The sequence below is a fragment of the Symphalangus syndactylus genome, chromosome 12 (assembly GCF_028878055.3).
Source record: "Symphalangus syndactylus isolate Jambi chromosome 12, NHGRI_mSymSyn1-v2.1_pri, whole genome shotgun sequence".
Taxonomy (NCBI): domain Eukaryota; kingdom Metazoa; phylum Chordata; class Mammalia; order Primates; family Hylobatidae; genus Symphalangus; species Symphalangus syndactylus.
Window position 1 is genome coordinate 44,536,620 of NC_072441.2, and position 13,862 is coordinate 44,550,481.

Sequence of the window (13,862 nt, forward strand, 5' to 3'; positions counted from 1 at the left end):
AGCCTCGGGCAGGAGGTGCAACCCCGCGCACGCAAGCACCCCCGCCCCAAGCAGGGCCCTCTGCCCGAGGGAGACTCTCACCTCAAATAAACGGGCGCTGCCGCCTGCAGGGGGAGGACGGCGGGCGGAGAATACTCAGGCTGGGCCCAGCCGCACGGGGACTTCACTGGGAACCACGCGCGGGCTCGCGCCGGGGAGCAGAGCCCCAGCCTGCAGTCCTGCGCCCGCCCCAGCACCGCCTCCTCGGAAGGGAGGCCTCTACCGTCCGGCAGCGGACCTGCAGCCGCCGCGGGAGACGCTGCCCCGCCCCCGGCCCCGCCCCCCTGCTCCCTCCCCACCCCCCTGCCCCCTCCCTCCGCTCCTCAACGGCCGCCGGGTGCAATCTGCTCTCTCCGGGAGACGAACACGAAGCGACGTGGAAACCCTTCCACCAAAATGAGCTGTGATATCCTTTTGATGGCTATAATTTATTCCAAATCGTCCCTGGACTGAAACGATCAATTAGCAGCCCGAAACGCACTGTTAAGTAAATTGTCACACTCTCTATTACAGGATGGTTATCATATATTTATAAGGTGTGTTTTCTGCAATCGGAACCAACAAGGTGTTGAGCGATCAGTCATAAACGCACTTCTTCAAAAAGAGAGGGAGAGAAGCTCAGCATTGTGTGACGGGGGAATAATCCTCATGACAGTTCTCTCCCCACCCGGTGATGTTTTGTCTTGGCACCTGGGAAGTGCAGTGAGGGCTGGAGCTCTGGACGGACTCTCTTCGCCACGCGTGCCCCTGGAAGCAGGGTCCCTGTGAACTACAGAGAGACCCCAGAGGAGAGATTTCCTTATTGTGTAAACACAAATCAGTCGTAAGGGCCGCTCCCTCTGTCTTTCTCTGTCTTCCCTCGTATCCACGAAAATAGTATCTTACTCTTTGCTTCTAAGCTTCTAATAGAATGTTTGCATCGTACACTTAATCATAAGTATTTCTTCTTCTTCCTCAGGTCTCAAGGTGTTGACCTCCTCTCTCGATATTTAATTGATGATGTTCGGTAGAAATTATGTCTGGGTGATATGAAGTTTACCCACAGAGAGAACCCTGCTTTCTGAATTGAAATCCTCAGCAGAACTCTTCCATCATTCATAAACGAGATAGCCCAAAGTTCTAAGAAAGTAATAAGAAAGGGCGATTTAGGGCAGGCGCCGTGGCTCACGCCTGTAATCCCAGCACTTTGGGAGGCCAAGGCCGGCGGATCACTTGAGGTCAGGAGTTCAAGACCAGCCTGGTCAACATGGTGAAACCCCGTCTCTACTAAAAATATAAAAGATTAGCCGGGCATGGTGGTGCGTGCCTGTGATCCCAGATATTCAGGGGGCTGGGGCAGGAGAATCTCTTGAGCCTGGGAGGTGGAGGTTGCAGTGAGCTGAGATCATGCCACTGCACTGCACTCCAGCCTGGGCGACAGAATGAGACTCTGTCTCAAAAAAAAAAAAAAAAAAAAATACTGATTCAGCCTGGTACCTATTTTGACTGGACCAGGCCATGGATACATTGTTATTTTCCTTCTCAGTGGCCAGAAATATACATCTGGAACTTCTGAGTTTTTCCCCTTACAAACTTTCATCAGATAGTCAGCCATGAACCACCAATCAATCATTTTTTAGAAAGGTTCTAGTTTGCATCCAAGTGATATTCCTTTTGACTGAAAAACATAGCTTTAGAGCCTAGACTACTGGTTATTGATTGTGAAAAAAATTTAGCAGCTAGAATTATGCCTTTGTAGTAATAAAGTGACATTCATGCAGAGCGAATCACAAGGTGTGAAGGTAAGATGCAGAATTTATACCACATTTTTCTTAGGTTAAGTGCCCCCATGACTTTTGCATGGGAGGGCTTATCTGCAATGCCAACCCTTGAAGAATGGGGAGAAAGGAAATCTGGTTGGGCATTTGAGCTGTGGAGGCAGCTGCTGCCATTGGGCTTTCACCCCCACCCTCCCAGCATAAATGAAGTACCACATTCCTCTGTCAGAAAGCAATGGGGATAGGGAACCTTGCTTCATCTGAGGACTGGCATAGCAAAGATCCAGACCAAGCAACTTCACCTTGTGCCTTCCAATATTATTGATTTAATTTGCATTTAACAGCTAGTATTTATTGAACATTTACTCCATGCCAGGCACTGAGCTTTAAACTACAGGTGCACCTCAATTTATGATGGGATTGTCCTGATAAACCTATTGTAGATTAAAAATACCTTAAGTTGAAAGTACATTTCTGACTTACAATATTTTCAATTTGTGATGAGTTTATTTGAACATAACCCCATCATAAATCAGGGAACTTTTGTACCATTGTAAAGTTGTAAAGTACAGAAATGCTAAGTCAAACCATTCTGAGTTGGGGACCATTTGTTTGTGTATTATCTTATTTAATTATTTCAACAATCTTATTGGAGAAGGTTCTTTATTTTGCCAAAGAGAAAACTGAGACCTGGAAAGATTAAGTAATTTATGCAAGACCACCTTCCTAGTAAGTGATGACTTCAAATCCAAGTCAATCTCCAATGCCCACACTCTTCACCCCAATAATATAATACTTCAGAAATTTAAGGTTTTAAGATTTTTTTCCACCAAAAAGATTTTAGTGGAGCTGATGATACAATGAGAGTGGTAAATTCTGGGAGACGATTGAAAGAACAGCTGTTTGCAATAGAAAGCCACATTGGGTACTTACACAGCCCCTCCCCACCTTGGTAGATTACCTCTTCTCTGTTCTATCCTTCCTACACTTCGTGATTTCTTCTTCAGAGTTACCACCTGCCATTTAGCGAAACAGACCTCACCCAAGGTCAATGATGGCTGCTAAGCTTGGGGTTGATGGGGGAAGGTGGATGCAGCAGACCCCAGAGAAAACAGAGCACCCTGAGGAGGAGGCAGAGGAGGCCAGAGGCCCTTGTCTCAGACATCCAGCTCTGAGAGCGAAATGTTGCTTCCTAATGGACTTTAAATTACCAACATCGCTAAACTCTCCCTTAATAGACTTGTAAAGATTTGCTTGCTACCTTTTTCCTCCTTCATGTAGAATTTGTAATCAAGAGCTCAATTTTGTCATTTGGAAATACTAATTATCTAATCACGGCATGCTGTATAACGTACTTGTCTGCCCAATTAGCTAGGACAATTATTAAAATTCAGAGGCCTAATTATGTCTCAATTTAATGCTGGCAAACTTGCATACAGAGCAGTAATTAAAATCCTCTCTTTCCCTCTGCCTTTAGGGCAGAGGATGATTAGGCCCTGTCAGGGGGTGTACTGAACCAAACCAGTGAAGCGTATTGTGCAACATGACCCTGCATTGTTAAGTGTGTCAACATATTAACCTGAATTCCCTTCAGCCCCCACATAATCACATTTGGTGGAAGAATAAAGAAGCTAAAACATGAAGCATTTTATTAAAAAAACATAAATTCATTTTAATTAATGCTGTGAGAGTTCTGGTGAATTTCACATTTCCAAGTGCTGGAAGACATAAGATTGGTTCATCTAATTACTAGCAAATTTGTTCTTGTTAAAACTACTTTTTTTACCCTTTTAAAGAAAATAATTTTTTAGGGTAGCATTAAAAAAAAAAAAGCCCTAGTTAGCTTCCAGTAATACAGTTGATTACCAGCTTTGATGATGGAACACAAGTGAATGTTGACTTCCAAAAGATTCAAACCCAAGACTGGAGGCATTGAGGGGGAAAAATACTACAATTTAATACTTGAAAGATGTTAATAAAAGTGGAATATTACAAATCATAATATTGAAATAAATTCAAAATATTTATCTTTTGAGCTCTTAAGTTTGATGTCTGAAATTGAACCAGGGTGAGAAGACCAGAGCATTGCACAAATTCACGATGTTTGCAAGCTCCAGACGGTGTGTGTCCACCTTGCTAGCATCTAAACCACCTTCTCTATCGTGTAAGGAGAGCCACAAAACCCATTAAGACTCCTGAGCTGTCCTCTAAGTTCTGGCTTTCACTCATGATGGTCTTTAGAGATTATTCATGTATTCAACTAATGAAGGACAACATTTAGTCTAGACCAAAAATGAATTATTCTGGAGCAGAACTTCCTTCAATTGCTTCCCAAATTCTTGCTGTATGGATAGCTTCCACAGAGTAAGAGACACACAAATACACACTCATGCACACTCGCACAGAGTCCCTTACTTGGACAGAGCTTACCCTCATCTCAGTTGATCTGTTTTTCTTTTTTTTTTTTTAGATGGAGTTTTGCTCTTGTTGCCCAGGCTGGAGTGCAGTGGTGTGATCTCGGCTCACTGTAACCTCCACCTCCTGGGTTCAAGTGATCCTGCCTCAGCCTCCCAAGTAGCTGGGATTGCAGGTGCCCACCACCACACCTGGCTAATTTTTTATATTTTTTGTAGAAACTGGGTTTCACCATGTTGGCCAAGCTGGTCTCAACCTCCTGACCTCAGGTGATCTGCCTGCCTGGGCCGCACAAATTGCTGGGAATACAGGTGTGAGCCACCACGCCCTGCCAATTGATCTCATTTTTAATCTCGTGATCGCCTTGTAACACACGTAAGGCAAGCATGTCTCCATGTTAATATGGGGCAGTTAATATACTTGCCCGAGCTCACCACTCCATACTCTTACTTCTTGGTTGTAGGCAGGGTAAGACTAGACCTCCATTCTCCTTGCTGCCCACTGCATCAGTTAGCTGTGGATCAGTCACCAATCAGGGATGCTTAGTTTGGTTAAATATGTCATGTTGAGATCGAAGTATAGATAATGTTATAAACAATGAGACAACAAGGGGACAGCCTATGTACCAACACCAGAGGACCTCTTGTCCTCAGTCAATAGTTACTTGCAACATGTTTAGCCATATTTGTTTAGATTTGATGCCTCTGGCCCATTTTCTTCCTCTTTAAGCTTTTATATTTCTCAAGTTTTATACAGTTTCATCCGGGCCAGTGATAGTAAAATTTGGGTTCCTTCCTCCTAATCTTGCTGTGGTACAATGTGGTGTGTTTAGGGACAGTTCTGGCTGGTACATGCCCTCTTACTAACAAAGGCAGTGACTACAGCTATCTCTATAAGAGATGGTTGGCTGGAGCCAGGACAGGCCCTTAGGCACTTGTGCTACAAAACCCCGGGGTGGTAGTCCTCCCTCCACACCTGCCACTACCCCCCACCCCCACCTCCCAGGGAGTAGGCCCTGTGTCTTGAAAATGGCCTTGCTCTGAGCCTCTTTGGATGGCAAACTGAAGTGCAAATCTGTGTTCTGACTTGTTCCCGTGGCTGTCAGCATGTTTTCCTCTTGTCAGCAGCAATTGACTGGTCAGGCTCACCCCTGTACAGCAATTCTAACAGCTCATTGACAGACTAGTGACCCAGCTGGACCTGATAATGGAAAACTATTGATTTTTGTGGGCTCCACGAATCTAAAATGAACGACTGATGTAATGTCATCAATTGTCTCGGACTCTGATAACCCAGGGGGAAAAAGTTTCAGGGATTGCTTGTATTTCCTGACAATAGTGTTCCAAAATCTCACTGAGCATATGAAAGAGGAAGCCCATTTCTTAGATGGGCTTTAAATGACCCCGATTAGTCCATCAGGGTTTCAACGCCGAGGCTTGCATGTTAAATGAATTGGAAATTAGGATTATCAATTAGCAGAACTGAGACATAACGTACAATTTAGGAAAGATATTTGTGGAGAAGCACTTTGAGAGGAAAATGTTTAAAATGTTTATTATAAAACAAGCTCACAGGAAAAAAAAAAAAAAGCTGAGAGGAAACCAAAATATATAGGCTCTCCAAGAGCCTTGATGTATGAAATCGTGATAGAACTATGAGGCTGCTTTGGCTTGCCTGTGTGTTTTGTTTTGTTTTGTTTTGTTTTGAGACGGAGTCTCGCTCTGTCGCCCAGGCTGGAGTGCAGTGGCGCAATCTCGGCTCACTGCAAGCTCCGCCTGCCGGGTTCACGCCATTGTCCTGCCTCAGCCTCTCCGAGTAGCTGGGACTACAGGCGCCCGCCAACATGCCCGGCTAATTTTTTTTGTATTTTTAGTAGAGACGGGGTTTCACCGTGGTCTCGATCTCCTGACCTCGTGATCCGCCCGCCTCGGCCTCCCAAAGTGCTGGGATTACAAGCGAGAGCCACCGCGCCCGGCCTTGCCTGTGTTGATTTATTTGTAGTAGAAAGAAAGGCTTGAAAATAATGTAGAGATGCCTTAAACATGTGTTGCAGGAAATCACTATTTAGTTTTGTTTTTTAAACAATTTTCTCCTTACTTGATCATTTAAAAATCCTCGAACATTGCTTAGTGTGTTTTTTAGAAACAAGAGCATTTTTTTCTTGAGCCAAATTAGCAATGGGTTGGAGCTAATTTTGCCCAATGGACAGGTCTAGAAAATTCTGTACTCTATGCTGAATCCTGATAGATAGGATTTCCCTTAATGGCCTCTGCCAAAGGGAGCTTGGTTAAAAAAAAAAAAAAAAAAAAAAGGCAAGGCTATTGATCTTGGCTGCCAAACTGATACATTTAGTTCACAATCCACTTGTAGTGAGAACATAATCATCTTATGGTCCTGATCAAATTCAGACATTCTTAGAACACAGTTCTGAAGGCTAGACAAATCAGAACATAGAAATAACAGGGGTGCTTCCCCATCCATTTTATTTGCTCAAAGAGGGCTAGAAGTCTCAGTAAGGGTCCAGAAAGAGCAGGCCCCAGAGGAGATGAATCTACGTGTGGCTGGACTCCTGTTCACAGGATGCTGCCATCTTCACACTCTGCTGTCATGGTCCTTCTCTGGCCTTTGATTAGCATCGCCCCTTACAACACTACACCTCTGGTTTTCTAGCACTATCAAAATCAACCTTGCCAATTGTTTGGCTGGCTACCTATTAGCAAAGACACACAAGGTTGAGGTTAAGACCTGAAAGAAAATTAGGCTAGGCAAAAAAAACTGGTATTTGGACGTCAATAAATAAAAAAGGCTTGATGCAGAGAACACAAAATTTGCCTGATGCTGTGTGATGTGTCTTATGGCCCAGCCAAGGCATCAACAGGTCAAAGGTCCGGGGTGAGGTCTTATATATTTTGGAATTCTCTACAGTGGTTTTCATGAGGCCTTGCATGTCACAAATATATAAATAATCATTGAATAAAGGAGCAAAAAGGCTATTTTTAAGTATAGAAAGATGAAGGTAACATTTTCCAGTGTATAATAGATTTGGCAGAAAATATTTGCTATCAGGGTTTTCCATGTGCAGGCTCGTGCCAGTCCATGAAGGAGCTTCACCTGTCTGTGGTAAATATAAATAAATGAACAAAAGGAAGTTAATAGGATTTTATAAAGCAAAACTTAATCTTTTTAAAAGCCAGGTCAGAGATCTTGTGGTTCCGAGATTGATTGATGCAGTATCTCAGCAACATAATCGAGGACCCAGGTTTTTTCCATATTCTTCACTGGCTATCTCGGCATGTTCACTTGTCCTGTTATACTCTCTTCCATCACGGACAGCAATATGACCACACAGTCCCTGATGTTCAATGTAGATAGTAATAGTTAGCAGCAGGAAAAGGGGACATTTCTCTGTTGTGTCCCTTTTTAAGACTTAAGGAACACTTCCCCAAAAGCCCATTTTCTCACTTTCCCTCAAGCTTCATCCAGAGTTGTGTCATCGGCCTGTTTCTAAACCGTTTGCTGGCTAAAGGAATAGATTAATCATTATTGGATTCCTAATCTATATCCATCCTCTGGGGCTAGAGAAGAGCACAGCATCCCCTAAAGTATATCACACCTGAAAATAAGTCACCTGAAAAGAAAATTAAGTTTCTGTTTACAAGGAAAAAAAAAAAGGGACACATCAACTTAGAATAACTGTTTCGATGACACTCCCTCTTAGAAGTCAGCCATCATGTAAGAAATTCAGATGCCCTGAGGACACCATACTATGAGGAAACCTGACCCAGCCATTTGGAGAAACACAGAGACACCAGTCAAGTGAGTGAGAATTTTTTGGACCTTCTAGCTCAGTTTAAGATGAATACAGCCGAGTGAATAATCCAGAACTGCCCAGCTAAGTCCTGCTCAAATTCTTGACCCAAAGAGATAAAATGGTTGTTAGTTTAATTAAGCCTCTAAGATTTGGGGTAGTTTATTGTATAGCAATAGGTAACAAAAAAACATCCAACAATGTGGTGTCTAGAAGAGAGACAGTTTAAATATAGAGGTACTAAGAGGTTGAAATTAAAAGATGGAAAAAAATATACTATGCAAACAATAATCATATAAAAGACGGAATTACTATATTAACATCAGACCAAAGTAGGCTTCAAGACAAGCAATGTTGCCAGAGAAAATGGGTAATGTTTCATAATAATAAAATTATAAGTGTATGTATCTAAATCAGAGATTCAAAATACATTATGCAAGAATTGTCAGAACTAAACAGAAATAGATCATTCAGAATTATAATTAGAGATTTAAGGCCTCCCAACAGCTGTAGCCCCTCCCCATGCCCATGATTAAGAATACGGAAAAGCTTAACAACACAATCAACTATCTTGATGTAACTGATATTTGTATAACACTATGTATTAGTCCATTTTCACACTGCTGATAAAGATATACCCGTGACTGGGAAGAAAAAGAGGTTTAATTGGACTTACAGTTCCACATGGCTGGGGAGGCCTCAAAATCATGGTGGGAGGTGAAAGATACTTCTTACATGGTGGCAGCAAGAGAAAATGAGGAAGAAGCAAAAGCAGAAACCGCTAATAAATCCATCAGATCTCATGAGACTTATTCACTATCACGAGAATAGCACAGGAAAGATGGGCCCCCATGATTCAATTATCTCTCCCTGGGTCCCTCCCACAACACATGATAACTCTGGGAGATACAATTCAAGTTGAGATTTGGTTGGGATACAGCCAAACCATATCATTCCACCCTGGCCCCTCCAAATCTCATATCATCACATTTCAAAACCAATTATGCCATCCCAATAGTCCCCCAAAGTCTTAACTCATTTCAGCATTAACTCAAAGGTCCACAGTCCAAAGTTTCATCTGAGACAAGGCAAGTCTTCTGCCTATGAGCCTGTAAAATCAAAAGCAAGCTAGTTACTTCCTACATACAATGGGGGTACAGGTATTGAGTAAATACAGCTGTTCCAAATGGGAGAAATTGGCCAAAACAAAGGAGTTACATGGCCCATGCAAGTCCAAAATCCAGCAGGGTAGTCAAATTTTAAAGCTCCAAAATGATCTCCTTTGACTCCAGGTCTCACATCCAGGTCACGCGGATGCAAGAGGTGAATTCCAATGGTCTTGGGCAACTCTGTCCCTGTGACTTTGCAGGGTACAGCCTCCTCCTGGCTGCTTTCATGGGCTGGCATTGAGTGTCTGTGGCTTTTCCAAGTGGGCGGTGCAAGCTGTCAGTGGATCTACCATTCTGGGGTCTGGAGGATGGCGGTCTTCTTCTCACAGCTTCACTAGGCAGTGCCCCAGTAGGGACTCCGTGTGGAGGCTCCAACCCCACATTTCCCTTCTGCACTATCCTTGCAGAGGTTCTCCATGAGGGCCCCACCCCTGCAGCAAACTTTTGCCTGGGCATCCAGGAGTTGCCATACATCTCCGAAATCTAGGCGGAGGTTCCCAAACCTCAATTCTTGACTTCTGCACACCTGCAGGCTCAATACCACATGGAAGCTGCCAAGGCTTAAGGCTTCCACCCACTGAAGCCACAGCCTGAGCTCTGTATTTTGGCCCCTTTCAGCCATGGCTGGAGTGGCTGGGACACAGGGCACCAAGTCCCTAGGCTGCACACAGCACAGGGACCCTGGGCCCAGCCCACGAAACCACTTTTTCCTCCTGGGTCTCCAGGACTGTAATGAGAGGGACTGCTGGGAAGGTTTCTGACATGGCCTGAAGACATTTCCCACATAGTCTTGGGGATTAACATTAGGCTTCTTGCTACTTACGCAAATTTCTGCAGCCAGCTTAAATTTATCCTCAAAAAATGGGTTTTTCTTTTCTACTGCATTGTCAGGCTGCAAATTTTCTGAACTTTTATGCTCTGTTTCCATTTTAAAATGGAAGGCTTTTAACAGCACCCAAGTCACCTCTTGAATGCTTTGCTGCTTAGAAATTTCTTCCACCAGATACCCTAAATCATGTCTCTCAAGTTCAAAGTTCCATAGATCTCTAGGGCAGGGGCAAAATGCCACCAGTCTCTTTGCTAAAACATAACAAGAGTCACCTTTGCTCCAGTTCCCATCAAGTTCCTCATTTCCATCTGAGACCACCGCAGCCTGGATTTTATTGTCCATGTCGCTATCAGCATTTTGGGCAAAGCCATTCAACAAGTCTCTAGGAAGTTCCAAACTTTCCCACATTTTTCTTTTTTCTTCTGAGCCCTCCAAACTGTTCCAACCTCCGCCTATTACCCAGCTCCAAAGTCGCTTCCACATTTTTGGGTATTTTTCAGCAACGCCCCACTCTACTGGTACCAATTTACTGTATTAGTTTGTTTTCACGCTGCTAATAAAGATATACCCATGACTGGAAAGAAAAAGAGGTTTAATTGAACTTACAGTTCCACATGGCTGGGGAGGACTTAGAATCATGGCAGGAGGTGAAAGGTACTTCTTACATAGCGGTGGCAAGAGAAAATGAGGAAGAAGTAAAAGCAGAAACCCCTGATAAACCCATCAACTCTCATGAGACTTACTCACTATCACGAGAATAGCATAGGAAAGACAGGCTCTCATGATTCAGTTACCTCCCCCTGGGTCCCTCCCATAACACATGATAACTCTGGGAGATACAATTCAAGTTGAGATTTTGGTGGGGACATAGCCAAACCATATCACACTACATCCAACAATATAATATACATTATTTTCAAGGGCACATAAATTGTTCACCAAGATAGACTATCATGTTGGGCCACAAAATAGGTCTCAATAAATTTGAATAGACTGAAATTACACAAAGTAAGTTTTCTGACCACAAGAGAATGAAATAAGAAATGAATAATAGTAAGATAATTTTAAAATTCCCCCAAATCTTTGGAAATTAAATAACATACTTCTATTAATCTATGGGTCAAAGAAGAAATCATAAGGAAAATTAAAAATATTTTGAACCAAATTATTATTTTATTTATTTATTATTATTATTATTTTTGAGATAGAGTCTTGCTCTTGTTGCCCAAGCTGGAGTACAGTGGCTCTATCTTGGCTCACTGCAACCTCTGCCTCCTGGGTTCAAGCGATTCTTCTGCCTCAGCCTCCCCAGTAGCTGGGATTACAGGCACCCACCACCACACCGGGCTAATTTTTTCATTTTTAGTAGAGACAGATTTTCACCATGTTGGCCAGGCTGGTCTCAAACTCCTGACCTCAGGTGATCCACCCACCTTGGCCTCCCAAAGTGCTGGGATTACAGGCGTGAGCCACCCCACCCAGCCAATAATTTCAAAAAGATCGAAAATCAATTATCTAAGTTTCCCCATTAAGAAACTGGGAAAAAGCCTGGGCTCTGTGGCTCATGCCTGTAATCCCAACACTTTGGGAGGCCGAGGTGGGCGGATTGCCTGAGCTCAGGAGTTCGAAACCAGCCTGGGCAACATGGCGAAACCCCCTGTCTCTACTAAAATACCAAAAAAAAAAAAATTAGCCAGGCATGGCAGCATGAGCCTGTAATCCCAGCTACTCCAGAGGCTAAGGCAGGAGAATCACTTGAACCAGGGGGTTGGAAGTTGCAGTGAGCCAAGATACTGTCACTGCACTCCAGCCTGGTGACAGAGCTAGACTCTGTCTAAAAAGAAAAAAAGAACAAAAAACAAAAGAAAGGAAGAAACTGGGGAAAAATTAGCAAATTAAATCTATAGTAAGTAGTTTCATTTAGGAAATAATGAAGAAAACAAAGACAAAAGCAGAAGTCAATAACATAGAAAAATAAAACAATAGAGGAATTTAACAAAGCCAAAATTTGGTTCTTTGAAAAGATTTTGAAGAACCGATAATCCTCTAGCTAAACTTACCAATAAAAAAGAGAAAACACAAACTAAAAATACCAGAAATGAAAGAGGGGAATCACCACAGATCCTCCAACCATCAAATGGACAATAATGAAATATATGAGCAACCCTTATGCCTTTATATAGCTGACCCTTGAACAAGGATATCTTCATCTTTTTTGAACAACACGATTTCTTCATCTTTTATCCCCCTTTTCTTCCTCCTCCTCCTCTTCCATCTTCTTTCTTCTTCTTCTTCTTTTATTATTATTATTATTATTTTGGTAGAGACAGGGTCTCCCTATGTTGCCCTGGCTGGTCTCAAACTCCTGGGGTCAACTGATCTTGCCTCAGTCTCTCTGAGTGCTAGGATTATAGGCGTGAGCCACTGATATGGGCCACAAATTTCTTTAAAAAGCAAAATTTGTCAGTGGGACATGTTGGCTCACACCTGTAATTCTAGTACTTTAGGAGGCTGAGGCCAGGGGACATCGGTTGAGGACAGAAGTTCGAGACCAGCCTCGGCAACATAGCAAGACCCCATCTGTGTGAAAAATTTAACAATTACCTAGGCACGGTGGCACATGCCTGAAGTTCTAGCTACTCTGGTGGCTGAGGTGGAAAGATTGCTTGAGCCCAGGAGTTCAAGGCTGCAGTGAGCTATGATTGTGCCACTGCATTCCGGCCTGGGCAACAGAGCAAGACCCTGTCTCTAAAACAAAAACAACAACAAATCTCCTAAAACCTCATCAAAACTGCCATATAAGTAAATAGAAAAATTGAATAGCCCTATATCTATCCAAGAAGTTAAATCCATCATTAGAACAATAACAACAACAAAACTCCAGGCCCAGTTAGTGCCACTGGCGAATTCCATAAAATCTTAAGAGTAGTAATGACATCAGCCTTAAAATAGGGGAGAAGAGGCCAGGCATGATGGCTCATGCCTGTAATCCTAGCACTTTGGGATGCCCAGGCTGGTGGATCACTGGAGGTTGAGAGTTCAAGACCAGCTTGGCCAACATGGCGAAACCCCATCTCTATCAAAAATACAAAAATTAGCCAGTCCTGTTGGCAGGCGCCTGTAGTCCCAGCTACTCAGGAGGCTGAGGCATGAGAATTGCTTGAGCTCAGGAGGCAGAGATTGCAGTGAGCCAAGTTCACGCCACTGCATTCCAGCCTGGGCAATAGAGCGAGACTCTGTCTCAAAAGAAAAAAAAAGGGGAGAAACCATTTCCATGCTTCTTTGATAAAACCAGCATAACCTTGATACAAAAGCTTTAAAAGACAATACAAAGACATAAAATATAAACCATATATCACCTATGAACCTAGATGCAAAACTCACTAAAAATATTAACAAATCAAACCTAGCAATATATAAAAAGGATGTATATAATAATCAAGTGTAGTTTATATGAGAAATTCAAGTTAGTCTCTGTCATTTGAAAATCAATGAAATTCAACATATTAATAAAGGAGAAAAATCATTTGAACATCTCAATAAATACAGAAAAAGCATTTAATAATTTTTTTTTTTGAGATGGACTGTCGGTCTGTCGCCCAGGCTGGAGTGCAGTGGCACAATCTCAGCTTGCTGCAACTTCCATCTGCTAGGCTCAAGCAGTTCTCCTGCCTCAGCCTCCAAGTAGCAAGGGCTACAGGTGCCCGCCACCAGGACCGGCAAATTTTTGTATTTTTAGTAGAGATGGGATTTCAGCACGTTGGCTAGGCTGATCTCAAACTCCTGATCTCAGGTGATCCACCCACCTCAGCCTCCCAAACTGCTGGGGTTACAGGCATGAGCCA

General features: G+C 43.0%; 1 long non-coding RNA gene across 1 annotated transcript; it reads left to right on the forward strand.

The window, feature by feature from the left end:
* Positions 1 to 341: 341 nt before the first annotated feature.
* LOC134734626 (uncharacterized) lies at positions 342 to 3,476 on the forward strand. Its single transcript, XR_010117756.1, has 2 exons — positions 342 to 862; positions 2,804 to 3,476. It is a non-coding gene; the product is annotated as an uncharacterized lncRNA (long non-coding RNA).
* Positions 3,477 to 13,862: the final 10,386 nt, after the last annotated feature.